General features: G+C 44.2%; 1 pseudogene; it reads right to left on the bottom strand.

Moving 5' to 3' along the window:
- Nucleotides 1-14,571, bottom strand: part of LOC127347937 (uncharacterized) — a 53,104-nt pseudogene extending 38,533 nt beyond the window's left edge.
- Between the last annotated feature and the right edge of the window lie 4,144 nt (nt 14,572-18,715).

Raw genomic sequence — 18,715 nt, 5'->3', positions numbered from 1 at the left:
AACTTGGTAGATGCTCGATTTGGGAGCCGATTGGAGTCACATCGACTGGCCCTGCATTATGATCTTCTCTGAAGTAGTAAGGTGTTGCAGAAGAAGACTACTGAAGCTATGGAGAGGAATCGGGAAAGGAGGCCGTCGGCTTTTACAGGTTTTGGACCGTCCTGAAAGGGACTGGATTCTCAAAATAGCCGATGAATAGTCATCGGCTAAGGGATTGCGAAAAATTATGGTCGGATATCAAATCGCAGTCTGAAATTGAGAAGTGCTTGACCAACGGGCTAATCGGCATGTGAGTCCGGCTTCACGGGCGTCCAAAAGGGAAGAAATCCGATACGTTGCTATCGGTCTTGGCATAACAGGCGGAAGGAATGAAATTGGAGTAATTGAAGGATGAATTGAAAGAACAATTTCATTAATTCAAAGGAGCGGCTTTACAAGAAAGAGCCGATGGCTCTCAAAAGAGGGATCTGGTGCCTAGTGCACTGCTACTACTAGTCCTATTCTACTAGTCGTCGCTGTCCTCGTCATCACCGCCGTCGATGTCGTCGGCGCTGCTCCCAGGAAGCTCCTCGTCGCTGCTGCCCCAGCCTTTGGTCGGAGCTTCATCTTCCTCGTCATCATCATCATCCTCGCTGTCCGCCCAAGAGCGGAAGCGTTTCGTCGGCGGGTACCCAGCGGAAGAGGAAGATTCATCTTCCTCCTCCTCTTCTCCTTCTTCGTCGTCATCTTCGTCCTCGCTGTCCGCCCACATGCGGGAGCGCTTCTTCGGCGGGAGCTTGGCGGAGGGGGAGGCCTTGGCCTTCGCTACTTCTCCTTCTTTCTTCTCATTGTCGGGGGAGAGGGGGTTCACCTCGGAGTGAAGGTTGTCCTCGTTCTTCCTCTTCGGCGAGGATTGGAGGGGGAGGCCTGAGAGGGAAGAGGAAGAGGAAGACATTGCTACAGGAGGAGGGGGTTTTTTGGTGCCGATAGCTAGAACAGAGGAAGGTGATGAAGAGGGCTAATCGATCGGCACAGTTAAATAATGGGAAGCCTGGTGGAAATTCAATGCCACAGCAGTTTCCGAGGAGGCGGTGCCCAAAGACAACGGTCAAATCACGCGGAATAGTTGAGAAGACAGGGCATCATGATGAAGAATGCTGCGACGGTTCTGCTCTGCCATGACATGACCCGACGAAGAAAAAAACGGAGTGATTTTGGAATTCATAATTCCAAAACCAGGGGGGCATGTGTTATCACCAGAATTTGACCAAGTCAGAGGTGGGCCACGATCAAGATGGGCTTGGGGATTATATACGGAGAAAATACGTAGATCGGCCTTATATGCAAAGTTGGGCTAGATTGCCCTTATATCTGTAATATAGTAGATCGTATCTTAGATAGAGTTTTACCCGTGCACGGTTAGGTGCACGCCTAAGTTAGAAAGTCCCCTGGACTATAAATATGTATCTAGGGTTTATGGAATAAACAACAACCAACGTTCAACCAAACAAATCAATCTCGGCGCATCGCCAACTCCTTCGTCTCGAGGGTTTCTATCGGTAAGCGACATGCTGCCTAGATCGCATCTTGCGATCTAGGCAGCACAAGCTCCACGTTGTTCATGTGTTGCTCGTACTGAAGCCTTGTTGATGGCGAGCAACGTAGTTATCATAGATATGTTAGGGTTAGCATAGTTCTTCGCGTAACATGCTATCGTAGTGCAACCCTTGCATGTCTAGCCGCCCTCACACCTATCTTAGGTGTGGGGGCGGCACCCCGCTTGATCATTATTTAGTAGATCTGATCCGTTACGGTTGCTCCTTGTTCTACAAGGATTAGTTTAATATCTGCAATAGTTAGGCCTTACAAAGGGGGGGAGGATCCAGCGGCACGTAGGGTGTCGTTCGCTAGTCCTAAACAAGATGTTCCGGGGATCAACTTCATGTTGGTTTTTAGGCCTTGTTTAGGATCGGCTTACGATCACCGTGCGTGGCCGCGAGGCCCAACCTGGAGTAGGATGATCCGATTATGCGGTGAAAACCCTAAATCGTCGTAGATCTCATTAGCTTTATCTTGATCAAGCAGGACCACCATATATTCGTGCACCCCGTACGAATCATGGGTGGATCGGCTCCTTGAGCCGATTCACAGGACAACCTGAGAGCCGATCGAGGCTCGTATTTAATGTTTACGTGTATGCCATGCAGGAAACTAAGCGAGGCATCTCCATCACCTTCCTGACCAGGTATAGGTCAGGTGGTACGCCCTTGCATCAGCATCGGACGTGTGACCAGAAGGCTTTGCGGGCCGTCGCTCGGAGGGACCTCAGCCAGCCGCAGCTCTAGGTTGTTCCCGGCTCTACGGTGTTGCCCGTCGCTGCCCGCCGGTGGGTTTCTGACGACAACAGGTATCCAATCACCAGTTTGATCATCAATCAAGCAACGCACAGTAGCTTCATTAGGGATAGGTTTGAGGGGTTTTAGCATATAAGGTGGTCTTTCAGGAATCCAATGATCAGACGTGATTCTCACTGAACGTCCATCGCCAATACCCCATTGAACACCTCTGAGAAGAATTTCTCTGCCAAACAGGATACTTCTCCAAGTATAGGACGATGATCTTGGTTTTGGAGCATGCCAGAAGTCGGTATCAGGGAAATACCTTCCTTTAAGCACCCTGGCACATAAGGATGTTGGTTCTGTGAGCAGCCTCCATCCCTGACGACCAAGCATAGCTTGATTGAATAGCACCAGATCCCGAAAGCCCATGCCACCGAGGCCTTTCGGTGTAGACAACCAATTCCAAGATCTCCAATGTAGCTTCTTCTTACCATCTTCCACTCCCCACCATTGTTTGGCAATGGCGGATTTCATCTTATCACATGTTGAAACGGGAATTTGGAAGCAACTCATGACAAACGTGGGTATAGCTTGGATTACGGCCTTTAAGAAGGTTTCTTTGCCAGCTCGAGACATAGGCCGATCCGTTACCCCATTTATCCTTTTCCAGATCATCTCATGGAGGAAGTTGAATGTGGCCGTGGGGGAACGCCCAACAGAGGTAGGCATGCCGAGGTAAAAGTCACTGAGGATCTCACTTTGCACGTCCAACATCTCCTTCACTCTACCCTTGATCACATCATTACAATGATTACCAAAGAAAACCGATGACTTGTCCAAATTAATCTTCTGTCCAGAGCCATCACAGTAAGTCTTCAGTGTCCTCTTGAGGGCCTCAACACTCCTATTATCACTCCGAGCAAAGAAAATGCTGTCGTCCGCAAACAGTAAATGTGAGATAGGAGGTCCGAGTCTACCATTTTTGATTCCATAGAGCTCACCACAGTCTTCCTTTTGTTGCAGTAAACACGATAGCCCTTCTGTGCATAAGAGAAATAAATAAGGACTGATGGGGTCCCCTTGTCGAATGCCCCTGGATGGCACCACCGGCTCGGTTAGTTCACCGTTGACACGAACTGCATAACGAACACAAGTAACACATCTCATCACCGATTGTATCCAGGAAGGGGCGAAACCCAGCTTACTTAGACACCCATGAAGATAGTCCCATTCAACCCGATCATATGCCTTCATCATGTCAACCTTTAAAGCAAAGAAAGGCCGCTTGCTATCCTGTTGTCTGATGGTGTGTAAGCATTCAAAGGCAATCAGGGCATTGTCTGTAATAAGCCTGCCGGGCACAAATGCGCTTTGTTGTTCAGAAATGATCATAGGCAGTATTACTTTCAACCTGTTTGCCAGTACTTTAGAGTCGATCTTGTAAATCACATTACATAAGCTGATAGGACGAAAATTCTTTAGCTCTTTCGGTTTAGCCACTTTCGGTATGAGGACGATGACAGAATCACAGAAACCCTCCGGCACCACCTGATGACCCACAAGTATAGGGGATCGCAACAGTCTTCGAGGGTAGTATAACCCAATTTATTGATTCGACACAAGGGGAGACAAAGAACACTTGGAAGCCTTAACAGCGGAGTTGTCAATTCAGCTGCACCTGGAAACAGACTTGCTCGCAAGAGTTTATCAGTAGTAACAGTTTTATAGCAGTAGTAGTAGTGAAATAACAGCAGCAGAGTAACAAAGACAGCAGTAGTGATTATAGTAAACAGCAGGATTAAAATACTGTAGGCACGGGGACGGATGAACGGGCGTTGCATGGATGAGAGAAACTCATGTAACAATCATAGCAGGGCATTTGCAGATAATAATAAAACGGTGTCCAAGTACAAAGCAATCAATAGGCATGTGTTCCAATTATAGTCGTACGTGCTCGCAATGAGAAACTTGCACAACATCTTTTGTCCTACCGGCCCGGTGGCGGCAGGCCTCAAGGGAAACTACTAGATATTAAGGTACTCCTTTTAATAGAGTACCGGAGCAAAGCATTAACACTCCGTGAACACATGTGATCCTCACATCACTACCATTCCCTCCGGTTGTCCCGATTTCTGTCACTTCGGGGCCATCGGTTCCGGACAGCGACATGTGTATACAACTTGCAGGTAAGACCATAAACAATGAATATCATGATGAAATAATAACATGTTCAGATCTGAGATCATGGCACTCGGGCCCTAGTGACAAGCATTAAGCATAACAAGTTGCAACAATATCATCAAAGTACCAATTACGGACACTAGGCACTATGCCCTAACAATCTTATGCTATTACATGACCAATCTCATCCAATCCCTACCATCCCCTTCGGCCTACAGCGGGGGAATTACTCACACATGGATGGGGGAAACATGGCTGGTTGATGTAGAGGCGTTGGCGGTGATGATGGCGATGATCTCCTCCAATTCCCCGTCCCGGCGGAGTGCCAGAACGGAGACTTCGAATTCTCTCCGTGCGTTTTTAGGTCGAGGCCAATAAGTAGTCCGAAGGAGGGCGTCGGAGGCCGGCCGAGGGGGCCACACCATAGGGCCGCGCGGGCCCCCCCTAGGCCGCGCCGCCTTATGGTGTGGGTCCCTCGAGCCTCCACTTGATTTGTCCTTCTGGCTCCGTCAGTATTCTGGGAAAATAGGGCCTTCTGCATAAATTCCGAGGATTTTCCTGAAAGTTGGAATTCTGCACAAAAACGAGACACCAGAGCAATTCTGCTGAAAACAGCGTTAGTCCGTGTTAGTTGCATCCAAAATACACAAATTAGAGGCAAAACAATAGCAAAAGTGTTCGGGAAAGTAGATACGTTTTGGACGTATCAACTCCCCCCAAGCTTAGCTTATTGCTTGTCCTCAAGCAATTCAGTTAACAACTGAGCGATAAAAGAACTTTCATGAACACATTTGCTCATATGATGTATATATTCTCATGCTATGGCTAATACTTAAGCAGTTCATAATGAGATATATGCAAATAGGATCATCTAACAGCTATGTCAATCATGGAGAGGTACCAACAATTAATAATAAGCATCATGAATCATGTATATAAGCAGGATTGCAATGTTCATAAGAGAGTATGATAAAGTGGTATCTCGCTTGCCCGTATTTGATCGGCAAAACATAAATGCCCAGGCACCTCTGGAGTTCATAGAAAGACTAGAAGTAGTGATTGTCAAAGATAAAAGCATCAAAGTTATACCACAATCAATCATATTTTGAGACAAGCATATTATACTAAGAATGACAGTTGTGCTCTCAAGATAGTGCTCAAAGAAATAATGGAGACACAACATAGAAGTAAAAGATTGACCCTTCGCAGAGGGAAGCAGGGATTAACATGCGCTAGAGCTTTTCATTTTTGAAATCAGGAGTAAAATTATTTTGAGAGGTGTTTGTTGTTGTCAACGAATGGTAATGGGTACACCAACTACCTCGCCAATCGGACTTTCAAGAGCGGCTCCCATGAATTATTTGCATGTTTATGTGGCACTCCTTCCAACCTTTCTTACACAAACCATGGCTAACCGAGTCCTCGGATGCCTGCCAACAATCTCATACCATGAAGGAGTGCCTTTTTATTTTAGTTTTATTATGATGATGACACTCCCCCAACCTTTGCTTACACAAGCCATGGCTAATCGAATCCTTCGGGTGCTGTCCAACAATCACAAACCATGGAGGAGTGTCTAATTAGGTTAATTAATTTGGGACTGGGAATCCCGTTGCCAGCTCTTTTTGCAAAATTATTGGATAAGCGGATGTGCCACTAGTCCATATGAGAGTCCGTCAAAAGTAAATGACAAGGTTGAAAGCTAAACACCACATACTTCCTCATGAGCTATGAAACATAAACACAAATTGAGAAGCATTTTGAAGGTTTTTAAAGGTAGCGCATGAGAATTTACTTGGAATGGTTTGAAATGCCATGCATAGGTATTTATAGTGGACACTTTGGAACAACTTGGTTTTCATGTGTTTGGAAGCACGAGCAGCGTTCCCGCTCAGTACAAGTGAAGGCTAGCAATAGACTAGGGAGCGACAAATCAAGAGAGCAGTAACTGTCATAATCATGCTTGCGGCAAAATAAATTAACGGAGGCATAAAAATGATACAAGAACTCTGAAGCAATATAGATCATCGAGGCTTAATTGACTTTTTGTTCAGTCATATGCATGCGTGAGCATGTGCCAAGCCGATATAAATGAATTATTCAGAGGAGGATACCACAATGCCATACTTACTTATGAATAAAACAATGCAACAAACATCCATGACATGCTACTCATATTAATAAATTGGAGCTAAACATGAGAGATCATAAACTACTAGACTTTCTCAAATAACATATACCTCACATGAACCAACTAAGCATGCTCACATGGATGAGTATATGTACAAAAATGAAAAAAAAATAGAGTTCATACCAGCCTCTCACCACAATCAGATTGTCGTAGATCGTCATTATTGCCTTTTCACTTGTATAGCTTGGATAATATGAAATGAAAACCACGCTCCAGCCACCGAAGACCATTGAACTCATAAAGAACTTTACAAAACCAAAGAAGAACAGCAAATATTTTTGGTGTTTTCGAATTTGAGAACAAGAACAAAAGGAAACAAACAAACAAAGCAAAATCTTTTTGGGTTTTCTTATAGCAAACTGGCAATAGCAAATAAAGCGAAACAAATACAAGAAACCAAAGCAAACAAGTGGTGAAGAGAAACAACAGAAATATTTTTGGTCCTTTTGTGTTTTAGGAAAGAAACAAAGCAAGAACAAGAAAATGAAAACTAAAAGAAACATAGAAAAGCGAGATGGCAGAAATCTGCCAAAACCTGACAGCAGTACAGAAATCGATTTTTACAAAAATCTTACGTTGCTCAGCTCGAAAAGTGTTCAACTAATGAAAGTTAGACAACAACCTGGGGAACCTGCAAAAAAATTGGCAGCTCAAAATAACGTTCTGGCTGTGCGCACGAATATTTCTAGTAACAGTCCAGAATCTGTTTTCAGGCAGCACTTCCCCAAATATCATCTCCCTCTCATTAGAAAACCACTCAAAGAGACTAAACAAGTATGTACAAGTATCCAGCAACCATAATATGCAAGGAATGAGTGATGCCGGTATACCTCCCCCCAAGCTTAGGCTTTTGGCCTAAGTGGAGTTCAATCCCATCGAGACCATGAGGTAGTATCTCCGTAGTACGACGAAGATGGATCATATTCCGGGCATGTGCTAGAAGAAGCACCCGGATACGTGACGGTGTAGTCGTGGGAGGCCTCGGCATCCTCAGAGTCATGCTGCTGGTGGAAGTCTTGTATCTTCATATGTTCATCCACCTCCTCCTTAGTGCACGACCATGATTGCCTGTCAATACTGAACAAACCTGGTTGGGGAAGAGGGATTTCCTTCTCATCCCCGTCAGCAAACAACATTCTATAGACCATATTATCTAAAGTAGAATCAGCGGTAACAAAATGATGACTCTTCATAGCAGCAATATCGAGTCTCCTAGGGGTCAATGGCACATCATTAGGATCAAGGGGAAGTCTTAAATATGTTAAAACGCGCAATGCAATAGTTCCTCCAAAAATAGGCCCCCTATTAGACAGGCGGCGAGCAATAAGAGAACCAAGGTGATAAGATGTCCGACCAGTAAGTGCAATGTTCAAGAAAGCAAGATGGTAACTAGAAATATTGCTAGTGTTCTCCCTACCAAGAATGCTAGTAGCAATGTAATATGCAAAATACTTAATGGCGGGGAGTTGAATGTTCCTTATCTTGCCACGCTGAATGGTGCGACAATCATCATCGGTGATCCCTCGATAGAGCTCCAACAAGTCCCGGGGGTTGTCATCAATCCTCCTTGCTGTACCTACAGGGGCAATATCCAATGCACGACAAAAATCTTCCAATTCCATAGTAATAGGATTACCATAGATCTTGAATGCAACTGTCGGCTCGTATTGCGTGTTGTTGAACCTGAAGCTCTCGACGAAAATTTTGGTGAGCATATAGTATTGCTCCCTTTCGTCTTCCACGTAGGTGGTTAAGCCCGCCCTATTGACAAGGGTGAAGAAATCATCCAATATCCCTGCATTTCTCAGAAAATCATGACATGGAAAAGAGGAAGCATTAGGAGCCCCGTTGTCCTCTTCGGGCGCGAAGCTAGGCGCGATGATATCCTCGTTGTACGATCGCCTAAGCCGGGTGGCGGCCCTAGAAGGCCTCCCGGTGCTGGTTGTTCCTTTCTTGAACAACTCTCCAAAGTTGAACTTCTTCATCTCTTCTCTGAAATTTTCAACAAGTGATATAAAATTTGATTTGGTGACATATAATTGAGGGACACTACCATAGGAACTTGCTAGAGTACTAATCATGCATCAAAACTAGTTTCTACCACTTAGAACAAGCATGCAAGCTCACTAAACATGTTACCTACAGCAGCAAAATATTCAAGATATACTCAACCAAACAAAATTCTACTTGGATAGGCGGAGGAGTCACATACCGGAGAGCAAATGTGCCAAATTTCAGACAGAAATCTGGGATGAGCAAAGAGATCGAAATATCCTGAGCTCTTGAGCAAAAACGCGAGTGAGAGAAAGCTGGTGCGAGTTTTTTTCGGGAGAGAGAAGATGCTGGGAGAAAGAGATGAAGTAGTGGGGCAAGGAGGGGCCCACACCACAGGGTGGCGCGCCCCCCTCCTTGGCCGCGCCGGCCTGTGGTGTGGCACCCTGGGGTGCCCCACAGGTCATCCTCTGGTGCTCCCAGGTGCCTCTTCGAGAAATAGGACCAACGGTATAATTTTTGTGAATTTTTGAAAACTTTGAAAAATGCACATTTCTGGGTATTAAGTTTATTATTACTGGCCAGGAAAATTTTTGAAATCTCCAATTAACTAAGGAACTTTGCAAATTAAAAGTGCTACAGCAACTAGAGCAAGTGGAGGAAGAAAGAGATGTTGTTTACCTCCTCTATGCATATAAAAAGTATTTGTTAACAAGGTTGATCAAGTCTTGCCACCAAATAAATTTTACATAGCATAAGAAAAAATAAACCTCAAATCAATCATGTTATCTTGAATTGTATTGATATGGATCCAATCACGAGAGTTTGATATTCTTCTTTAGGCTCATATATAGGACAATCAATAGTTCCCACTTTGATAGTTCTCACATTAGAAATAGTATTAACTCCACACGCTTTCTCAATCCTCTTGGAAAAATAAACGGTATGCTCCCTATCATCAACATTGAAAGTAACCTTTCCTTTATTGCAATCAATAACAGCTCCTGCGGTGTTAAGAAAAGGTCTCCCAAGAATAATAGACATATTATCATCTTCAGGCATTTCTAACACAACAAAATCAGTTAATATCAAGCAGTTATTAGTAACTTGAACAGGAACATCCTCACATATACCAACAGGAATAGCAGTAGATTTATCAGCCATTTGCAAAGATATATCAGTAGGTATCAACTTATCTAAGTAAAGTCTCTTATAAAGAGAAAAAGGCATAACACTAACACCGGCTCCCAAGTCACATAGAGCAGTTTTAACATAATTATTCTTAATAGAACAAGGAATAGTAGGTATACCTGGATCGCCCAACTTCTTTGGAACTTTGCCATTGAAAGAGTAATTAGCAAGCATAGTGGAAATTTCCTCATTGGGGATTTTCCTTTTGTTAGACACAATATCTTTCATATACTTTGAATAAGGAGGCAATTTAATAGCATCAGTCAAAGGGATTTGCAAGAATAAAGGTTTCATCCAATCACAAAATTTATTATAGTGTTCTTCTTCCTTTGATTTTAGTTTCTTAGCAGGAAAAGGCATTTGCTTTTGCACCCAAGGTTCTCTTTCATTACCATGTTTCTTAGCAATAAAATCTTCTTTAGTATACTTTTTATTTTTAGCATGCTTTTCGGGTTCATCTTCTACCTCTTCTTTATCAGAAGCATCATTCTTATCATTATCATTACCATTATCATGTTCATTTCCACTTTCAGTTTCAGCATCGGAAATAGAAATACTATTAGGATCATTAGCAGGTTCAGAGGATTCTACAACATTTTTATGTTTCTTCTTCTTTTTCTTCTTAGAAGGAGCACTAGGTTCAATGCGTTGAGAATCTTGTTCAATTCTTTTGGGATGCCCTTCAGGATATAGAGGATCCTGGGTAGAGACACCACCTCTAGTTGTTACTTCATAAGCATGTTTCTCTTTAGAATTATTCCCCAACAAGTCATTTTGCACTTTAGTGAGTTGATCAATTTGAGTTTGAACCATATGAAAATGTTTAACAAGCATCTTAACATCATTGGAGGTTCTCTCTACAATATCATGCAATTCACTAATAGCTCGAGAATTTTCCATTAAATGATTCTCTACTCTCATATTAAAATTTTCTTGCTTAACAATATAATTATCAAACTCATCTAAGCATTGTGCAGGAGGTTTCGAATACGGAATATCTTCCCTAGTAAAGCGTTGAAGGGAGTTTACCTCAATCATGGATGAAGGGGGAATTATCTCACATATATCTTCTATGGGAGGAAGATTCTTCACATCTTCAGATTTAATACCTTTCTCCTTGAGAGACTTCTTGGCTTCCCTCATATCTTCATCATTTAATTTAATCATACCCCTCTTCTTTAATATTGGCATTGGAGTTGGTTCAGGCGTAGTCCAATCATCATGATTCCGGCCTATTTTAGCCAATAATTCTTCAAATCGTCGTGGAGTTCTTTTCCTGAAAACACAACCAGCACAACTATCCAGGTATGCCCTAGACTCAATGGTTAGTCCACTATAAAATATATCAAGTAAATCATGCTTTTCCAAATCATGATCAGGCCGAGCTCTAATAAGAGAGCAAAATCTCGCCCAAGCCTCAGGCAATTTCTCTCCATCTCCCTGGTCAAAATTATAGATTCTCTGCAAAGCAATATGTTGAGCACTAGCAGGAAAGTATTTACGGAAGAAAACATCAAGCAATTCTTTTGGACTTTTAATAGAATTAGGTGGCAAACTATTATACCAAGTTTTAGCGTCATCCTTTAATGAGAATGGAAAGATTTTAGCAACAAAGTAAGTACGCTTCTTAACATCATCAGAAAACAAGCTACTCAGAGTAGATAGCTCAATCATGTGTTCAACAACACTTTCTTTTTCAGTACCACAAAAGGGTGTTTTCTCAACAATAGCTATATGAGATAAATCAAGAGAAAAATCATAATCTTTATCCTTAATGTTTATAGGAGATGTGGCAAACTTAGGATCAGGAGACAGTTTATATCTAACAGCATGTTCTGCAAGCAACTTTTTAATTTTCCTTGCATCAGTAGTAGCATTGCATTTTTCAATAAAATCATCATTAAGCTCCACATAATCTTCATCAGGGTCATCACTAGAATAATCAAGTTCAGGTGAATTAACAGGTGTAGTAGCATTAGGAGTTTCAGTATTTTCAATTTGTCTAGACCTAGCAATCGTAGCATCTAGAAAGGATCCCAATGAACCACTATCATCAAGCACAGCAGAAGTATTATCAATATTATGAGAGTTTTCAGATTCAGCAGAAGTACCCGCATGTGAAGCATGTGGCGGTGAAACAAGTTTATCAATCACAGATGGTGAATCAAGAGCACCAGAGGTACTCAGAGTTGTACCTTTTCTTGTAGTGGATGGTAATATGGCGACCTTAGTATCGCGAGGTTTACCCATGATGGAGAATTTGCAGCGAACAATATCAATCCAAGTGAACTTCCAAATAAAGCTATGCTCCCCGGCAACAGCGCCAGAAAATAGTCTTGATGACCCACAAGTATAGGGGATCGCAACAGTCTTCGAGGGTAGTATAACCCAATTTATTGATTCGACACAAGGGGAGACAAAGAACACTTGGAAGCCTTAACAGCGGATTTGTCAATTCAGCTGCACCTGGAAACAGACTTGCTCGCAAGAGTTTATCAGTAGTAATAGTTTTATAGCAGTAGTAGTAGTGAAATAACAGCAGCAGAGTAACAAAGACAGCAGTAGTGATTATAGTAAACAACAGGATTAAAATATTGTAGGCACGGGGACGGATGAACGGGCGTTGCATGGATGAGAGAAACTCATGTAACAATCATAGCAGGGCATTTGCAGATAATAATAAAACGGTGTCCAAGTACAAAGCAATCAATAGGCATGTGTTCCAATTATAGTCGTACGTGCTCGCAATGAGAAACTTGCACAACATCTTTTGTCCTACCAGCCGGTGGCAGCCGGGCCTCAAGGGAAACTACTAGATATTAAGGTACTCCTTTTAATAGAGTACCGGAGCAAAGCATTAACACTCCGTGAACACATGTGATCCTCACATCACTACCATTCCCTCCGGTTGTCCCGATTTCTGTCACTTCGGGGCCATCGGTTCCGGACAGCGACATGTGTATACAACTTGCAGGTAAGACCATAAACAATGAATATCATGATGAAATAATAACATGTTCAGATCTGAGATCATGGCACTCGAGCCCTAGTGACAAGCATTAAGCATAACAAGTTGCAACAATATCATCAAAGTACCAATTACGGACACTAGGCACTATGCCCTAACAATCTTATGCTATTACATGACCAATCTCATCCAATCCCTACCATCCCCTTCGGCCTACAGCGGGGGAATTACTCACACATGGATGGGGGAAACATGGCTGGTTGATGTAGAGGCGTTGGCGGTGATGATGGCGATGATCTCCTCCAATTCCCCGTCCCGGCGGAGTGCCAGAACGGAGACTTCTGGCTCCCGCGACGGAGTTTCGCGATGTGGCGGCGTTCTGGAGGCTTTCTGGCGACTTCGACTTCTCTCCGTGCGTTTTTAGGTCGAGGCCAATAAGTAGTCCGAAGGAGGGCGTCGGAGGCCGGCCGAGGGGGCCACACCATAGGGCCGCGCGGGCCCCCCCTAGGCCGCGCCGCCTTATGGTGTGGGGCCCTCGGGCCTCCACTTGATTTGTCCTTCTGGCTCCGTCAGTATTCTGGGAAAATAGGGCCTTCTGCATAAATTCCGAGGATTTTCCTGAAAGTTGGAATTCTGCACAAAAACGAGACACCAGAGCAATTCTGCTGAAAACAGCGTTAGTCCGTGTTAGTTGCATCCAAAATACACAAATTAGAGGCAAAACAATAGCAAAAGTGTTCGGGAAAGTAGATACGTTTTGGACGTATCACCTCCCCACCTGAAAGAAACGCCCTGACAGAAGTACAAATCTCCTCTTTAAAAAATTCCCAATGGGTTTGGTAAAAAAGCGCTGGGAAACCATCTGGCCCCGGTGCCTTCGTAGGCCCCATTTGGAAAAGAGCAGCTCCAATCTCCTCATCAGTGTATGGCTTGCACAAATCTTCATTCATCTCTGATGATACTTTGGAGGGAATAGCATCTAGAACTACATCCACTGAAGTACAGGTTTCAGACGTAAAGAGGTTCTCATAGAAATTCTGAACCATACCTTTAATCTCACTTTGCACTTCACATTTAGACCCATCAGCCCGATGAAGAGAGGCAATTTTATTAGTTTTCCGTCTCGCTGATGCCCTATCATGGAAGAAGGAGGTATTACGATCACCTTCTCGGAGCCACTCAACTCGAGATCGCTGCTGTGCCATAATTTCTTCTCGTTCAAACAGCTCACACAGCTCGTCTTGTAGCTCCTTCTCCTTCCTCACACTTTCTTCAGACAGCTGTTGCTCACGTACATCCCGGAGTCTTCCTTCCAGCTGCCTAATTTTCTTCCGAACTGATCCAAACGTGGCTCGGCTCCAATCCCTTAACGACCTGGCCACCCGATTTAGGTTCGACCACGTATTCTGCAGGGACCTAGAACCCTCATCCCCATCATTCCATGCCTTCTCAAGGACCTCACGGTAGTCCGGAGCTCGTAGCCACATGGCTTCAAAACGAAACCCCTGCTGAACAGGTCGCTGCATGGTAACTCTAGAGCTTCCCAAAAGTGAGATGAGAATAGCATAATGGTCAGATGAGGTAGTAATAAGATTTTCCACAATGCAGTCCTCAAACATGTGTGAAAAACCACCATTTGCGACAGCCCGATCAAGGCAAACTTTTACATTAGTATCACATCCTTGTCGGTTACTCCACGTAAACTTCGGACCCTCAAACCCCAGGTCCATGAGTTCACAGTCTTGCAAGCAGTTCTGGAAGGAACTAATCTGAGCTTCAGATCTATCACGAGGCCCAACATGCTCATCCTGAGAAAGAATCTCATTAAAATCGCCACAACATAACCATGGTCCATCCCACTGTGCTCGCATAAAACGGAGAAAATCCCAGAATTCAGAACAAAATTCCCGGCGAGGTTCTCCATAGACAAAGGTTGCACGCCATTTTATTCCATTTTCCGGTGTAATATGAACATCAATGCACCGTGCGTTACATGGTTTTATAGAAACGGAAATAGACGACAACCAAAAAAGGGCCAAGCCACCGCTAAGGCCAACACTACTAACTGCATAGCAACCAGAATACCCCAAGGACCACATGAAACTTCGTACTCTGGAATCCGTCATTTTTGTCTCAGACAGAAAAAGGAGGGAAGGTCGATGAGCTCGCAATAGCCAGCGAAGCTCGCCAACTGTCGCGTCCGACCCGAGTCCGCGATAGTTCCAGCATAGGATCCTCATTGCGTGCGGCGGGGCTGCTCAACAGCTCCCGCCTGATCCGCCGATCCACTGTTATCACTCTTCCTCTTTTTATTGGAATCATTGCTCACATTGTCATTGGTGTGCTCCTCACCAGCCATAGGAGCAGCTCCAGGTTGATGGACCACAACAGCTAGCGGGTCTACCACCTCGGTCGTCAGCAAGAGAGGGGCCTTCGGACGATAGGCTTGCTGTTTCCGCTTCTGCCCCGTGAGCGCCTTCCCTTCCTGTGTTGGGTCTTTACCTTTTCCTTGACTCTTATCATTCCTTGTTTGTGTTGCGCGAGCTTGAGGTTTCTTGCTCTTGGAGGGTGATGACACCTCAGCAAAATCTTCAGGTTGTTGCTCCTTACTCGCTGCTTCGCTTGTGTTGCGTGACTGGCTAGATCTCTCTCGCATCCGAGTGGCAGATCGGCCTTGCCCCGCAGAAACAGATCCGCTTGACGACTTAGCCCCTTGATTCTTGAACTTCTTCTCATCATAAGCACACAGTCTGTCAGCAGAATAAGGATGTTTCCACTCAGTATCTCTATCCCCTGGGTCTTTACATTCCGTGGAGGAGTGACCAAGAATACCACAGGAGAAGCAATATTGTGGCAGGTCCTCATACTTGAGGTCGAACCACTCCGTCGCATTACGACGTTGAGAGAAGACAGTAACTCCCCGCCGTAGCGGTTTGTCGATATTGATACGTCTCCGACGTATCGATAATTTCTTATGTTCCATGCCACATTATTGATGATATCTACATGTTTTATACATACTTTATGTCATATTTATGCATTTTCCGGCACTAACCTATTAACGAGATGCCGAAGAGCCAGTTGTTGTTTTCTGCTATTTTTGGTTTCAGAAATCCTAGTAAGGAAATATTCTCGGAATTGGACGAAATCAACGCCCAGGGGCCTATTTTCACACGAAGCTTCCAGAAGACCGAAGGAGAGACGAAGTGGGGCCACGGGGCGCCGCCACACTAGGGCGGCGCGGCCCAGGGGGGCCGCATGGACCTAGCGTGTGGGGCCCCCGTGACGCCTCCTGACCTGCCCTTCCGCCTACATATAGTCTTCGTCGCGAAACCCCCAGTACCGAGAGCCACGATACGGAAAACCTTCCAGAGACGCCGCCGATGCCAATCCCATCTCGGGGGATTCAGGAGATCGCCTTCGGCACCCTGCCAGAGAGGGGAATCATCTCCCGGAGGACTCTTCACCGCCATGGTCGCCTCCGGAGTGATGAGTGAGTAGTTCACCCCTGGACTATGGGTCCATAGCAGTAGCTAGATGGTCGTCTTCTCCTAATTGTGCTTCATTGTCGGGTCTTGTGAGCTGCCTAACATGATCAAGATCATCTATCTGTAATGCTATATGTTGTGTTTGTTGGGATCCGATGGATAGAGAATACTATGTTATGTTGATTATCAATTTATATCTATGTGTTGTTTATGATCTTGCATGCTCTCCGTTATTAGTAGAGGCTCTGGCCAAGTTTTTACTCTTAACTCCAAGAGGGAGTATTTATGCTCGATAGTGGGTTCATGCCTCCATTAAATCTGGGACAGTGACAGAAAGTTCTAAGGTTGTGGATGTGCTGTTGCCACTAAGGATAAAACATCGATGCTATGTCCGAGGATGTAGTTGTTGATTACATTACGCACCATACTTAATGCAATTGTTTGTTGTTTGCAACTTAATACTGGAAGGGGTTCGGATGATAACCTGAAGGTGGACTTTTTAGGCATAGATGCATGCTGGATAGCGGTCTATGTACTTTGTCGTAATGCCCAATTAAATCTCACTATACTCATCATATCATGTATGTGCATTGTCATGCCCTCTCTATTTGTCAATTGCCCAACTGTAATTTGTTCACCCAACATGCTATTTATCTTATGGGAGAGACACCACTAGTGAACTGTGGACCCCGGTCCATTCTTTTAATCGAATACAATCTACTGCAATACTTGTTCTACTGTTTTCTTCAAACAATCATCATCCACACTATACATCTAATTCTTTGTTACAGCAAGCCGGTGAGATTGACAACCTCACTGTTTCGTTGGGGCAAAGTACTTTGGTTGTGTTGTGCAGGTTCCACGTTGGCGCCGGAATCCCTGGTGTTGCGCCGCACTACATCTCGCCGCCATCAACCTTCAACGTGCTTCTTGGCTCCTACTGGTTCGATAAACCTTGGTTTCTTACTGAGGGAATCTTGCCGCTGTACGCATCACACCTTCCTCTTGGGATTCCCAACGGACGCGTGCTGTACGCGTATCAAGCAGATTTTCTGGCGCCGTTGCCGGGGAGATCAAGACACGCTGCAAGGGGAGTCTCCACAATCCAATCTCTTTGCTTTGTTTTTGTCTTGCTTTATTTTATTTACTACTTTGTTTGCTGCACTAAATCAAAACACAAAAAAATTAGTTGCTAGTTTTACTTTATTTGCTATCTTGTTTGCTATATCAAAAACACAAAAAAATTAGTTACTTGCATTTACTTTATCTAGTTTGCTTTATTTACTCTTGCTAAAATGGGTACTCGTGAAAATACTAAGTTGTGTGACTTCACAACCACAAATAATAATGATTTCTTATGCACACCTATTGCTCCACCTGCTACTACAGCGGAATTCTTTGAAATTAAACCTGCTTTACTGAATCTTGATATGAGAGAGCAATTTTCTGGTGTTAGTTCTGATGATGCCGCTGCCCATCTCAATAACTCTGTTGAACTTTGTGAAATACAAAAGTATAAGGATGTAGATGGTTACATTATAAAATTAAAATTGTTCCCTTTCTCATTAAGAGGAAGAGCTAAAGATTGGTTGCTATATCTGCCTAAGAATAGTATTGATTCATGGACTAAATGCAAGGATGCTTTTATTGGTAGATATTATCCCCCTGCTAAAATTATATCTTTGAGGAGTAGCATAATGAATTTTAAACAATTGGATAATGAGCATGTTGCACAAGCTTGGGAAAGAATGAAATCTTTGGTTAAAAACTGCCCAACCCATGGACTGACTACTTGGATGATCATCCAAACCTTTTATGCAGGACTGAATTTTTCTTCGCGGAACCTATTGGATTCAGCTGCTGGAGGTAACTTTATGTCCATCACTCTTGGCGAAGTGATACGTCTCCGACGTATCGATAATTTCTTATGTTCCATGCCACATTATTGATGATATCTACATGTTTTATGCATACTTTATGTCATATTTATGCGTTTTCCGGAACTAACCTATTGACGAGATGCCGAAGGGCCAGTTCCTGTTTTCTGCTGTTTTTGGTTTCAGAAATCCTAGTAAGGAAATATTCTCGGAATCGGACGAAATCAACGCCCAGCATCCTATTTTTCCACGAAGCTTCCAGAACACCCGAGAGTTGCCAGAGGGGAGCCCTGGTGGGCCCAGGAGGTAGGCCGGCGCGGCCCAGGCCCTGGCCGCGCCGCCCTATCATGTCACCGCCTCTTCGACCCTCTGACGCCGCCTCTTCGCCTACTTAAGCCCCCTCGACCTAAAACCTCGATACGGAAAAGCCACGGTACGAGAAACCTTCCAGAGCCGCTGCCATCGCGAAGCCAAGATCTGGGGGACAGGAGTCTCTGTTCCGGCACGCC

The sequence above is a fragment of the Lolium perenne genome, chromosome 4 (assembly GCF_019359855.2).
Source record: "Lolium perenne isolate Kyuss_39 chromosome 4, Kyuss_2.0, whole genome shotgun sequence".
NCBI lineage: Eukaryota > Viridiplantae > Streptophyta > Magnoliopsida > Poales > Poaceae > Lolium > Lolium perenne.
The sequence above is the reverse complement of the archived record's forward strand: the minus strand, read 5'-3'. Positions and strand labels throughout refer to the sequence as shown.